Raw genomic sequence first — 2,686 nt, forward strand, 5'->3', positions numbered from 1 at the left:
CCTTTGTTCCGAGCGTGGAGGGGCGGGTGCGTTACTCCCGTCTCGGGAGGTGGCTCGCGGCCGGTCTCTTGCCTGATCCGGCCGAATCTGGCGTTGGGGGCCGACCGGCGGCGCGTGGATCCGGTGGTGCGTGCCCGGCGGCTCCGGTGCTTGGAGGTCGTCGGGCGACGCGGGTAGGGCAGTGGTCAGGCGTGGCCGCTGCTCCGGTCGTGGGCGCCGTCGTGGGAAGGTCTCGGTGGTGACCTCCCGGTGTCGTGGCGGCTTCATGGTGGCTCGACGGATCTGTCCGCGGCAGCGGCCGGCTTCTCTGGCATGGGCTCGCCTGTGGTCGGGCCATCTCGACCTTCACCCCATCTCCTCGTCGCCCGGGCGCTACTCCCATCAATGGGTTGGTCCTCTCCCGGCTGCGATCCATCGCTCGTCTTGCGCCCGGTGCTGCAGGACCGAGCTCGTCTCGCGTACGATGCAGCAGGACCGAGATCTTCTCGCGCACGATGCAGCAGGACTGACCTCGTCCCCCTCTCGATGCCGCGGGACTAAGCTCGTCTCGCGCTCGGGGCAGCAGGACGAGTCGGTGGATGCCAGTTCTGGCCGACCTATTGGGTCTCGACGCTGGGGGTGGCCCAGGGGCGCGAAAGGTGAGACCTTTCTGCTCGTCTCTTTCGTTGGGGTGCGGCGGGTCTCGGGTGAGGTGGTGTCGAGGTCTTGGATGCTGGGGTGGCGGCCCTGGTGGTGGTTGCGTGGTGCTCTTGGGCAGAGCCCGTGCCTTGGTGCTGCCCGGTCACCATGGTCGTGTGGGCGGCGTGGTTGCCGGGGTGTGGCGTTCGGTGGCGGTGAAGGTTGGCCGAGGTGAAAACCTGCTCTATCTTCGGACGGACCGGCGGCGGCGAAAATCATTCCCTTCTTGAAGGCGTCGTCGCGACTCTCATTGCCTGTCATGCGGCTCCGGGGGAAGCTCTGATCCTTGGATCGGGCGGAGGCGGCGCTCCGGTGTCGTATCCTTCCTGAAGGCGCCGCCTTGGAGCGCATGGTTCGTCATATGTAGTTTCACCTCTTCGGGGCCGTAGTGCTAGGGGTGGTGTTGCTGCGCTCAGCGCCTATGTATCCTGTCCTGGGTGTGTGCGTGTGTTGCGGTGGTGTGGTGTGTATTTGTACTGGGTGCTTGTGGTTTGGTGCTTTATATATAAAGCGGGGCGAAAGCCTTTTTCGGTAGTAAGATTGCATCAATTCTTATTAGTGTTGCTTTGATTCTTCGCAGATATTATTCAGAGATGACGTGAGATTCGAGCAATATCTGTGATGTACCAAGCGGGATTACAGGCAAGACTTATAATCACTCCATGTTCATCTTTTGAAAATTAGCGATGTAGTATTAGGATGTTGTAGTTCTGTTGCGATACATATCTGTATGCATAGCCTGATTTTGATACTCCAGTATATTGCCATGGTTGTACCTGTCCTAGCATGACCTCTTGTTTGTCCTAAGAAGCTTTCTTCAGCCTGCCCTGCTTAGTAAGCATGCTCATATTCTTGCTTATACGATGTTACCCTATTGCACCATGCTTTTGTTGGCTTCACCGTTAACCATGTTTAAGCATCTAGTGATCATGGTTACGCTAGTTGTGCAATGTGGTAGTAAATAGGATGGTAACAATGGGAGGCCCTACACAGTGTGTCCATCATTGTTTTATTACACTCGAGACGACCTAGGACTCGGGCTCTTTGGCACTTCATTCAAGACTGAGCGCGCTACAAACGTGGGGCCCTCCGCGATGATGTCCCAAGCTATAGACTTTTCTAGGGTCACAGATTGGTTTTCGGTAACACCCTGGATTTTGGCCCTTTCTTTTTCTTTTGATTTCCTTTGGATTATTGCTTTGATTTCTTGACTATGTGGTCTGGAAACTTGTGAAGGTCATATGTTCCTAGGTTCCAAAGTGACTTGTGATCCTCAAAACCATCCCAAGCCCATGTCCTTTTCATCTTGGACCTATCATAGTATTCTTTTATTGGGAATATTCCTTTTTCTATCAAAGGAATAATCCTTCTACCCTAGGTTGTGAAGCAACCTATATTTCTGCCACTCCCAAAAATTCCCAACTAATTCTCATAAATTGTTTGGTTAATATCTTCCACAAATATGTCAAAATCCTCTATGTCAAAATCCTTCATTGCCATGTTCAAAAATATTTCACAAATAATCCTTTTCCTATTCTGCCCTAAATTGCTCTATGTGAAGTAAGTGCTATTTATGTTTGCTTGTTTGACCCCAAACTTATTGGACACTCTTTGCTATCCATATAATTGCCCCATGCCAAATTCAACTTCATTTGCCTAGTAAATATTCATCAGCTATGTTCCAAAGTTTCTGTCCAAAAAGGAACTTTGTGAAGGAGGTACTAGCTAGGCTTGTCTAAATGAGTTGAAATTTTGACATGACCTCTATATGATCAAATGATGGCTCTCCTTGAAATTTGAGCTCATGTCATCCCTCTATGTGAGCTCATCATCAAATCTTGGTTTCTGGTCAGATTTTCAGTTTATGAAGCAACTACATTTTATATTGCTTCGTTATTGCTGAAAACTTACCAGGGCACGCTCCTTCCCATATAAACCCTCTCCACCAAATTTGGGCTCATTTCATCTAGCCATTTGCCCTCTACTTTTTTTCTAAAATATTGTCCAG

Source organism: Triticum dicoccoides, chromosome 1B, assembly GCF_002162155.2.
Source record: "Triticum dicoccoides isolate Atlit2015 ecotype Zavitan chromosome 1B, WEW_v2.0, whole genome shotgun sequence".
Classification (NCBI taxonomy): domain Eukaryota; kingdom Viridiplantae; phylum Streptophyta; class Magnoliopsida; order Poales; family Poaceae; genus Triticum; species Triticum dicoccoides.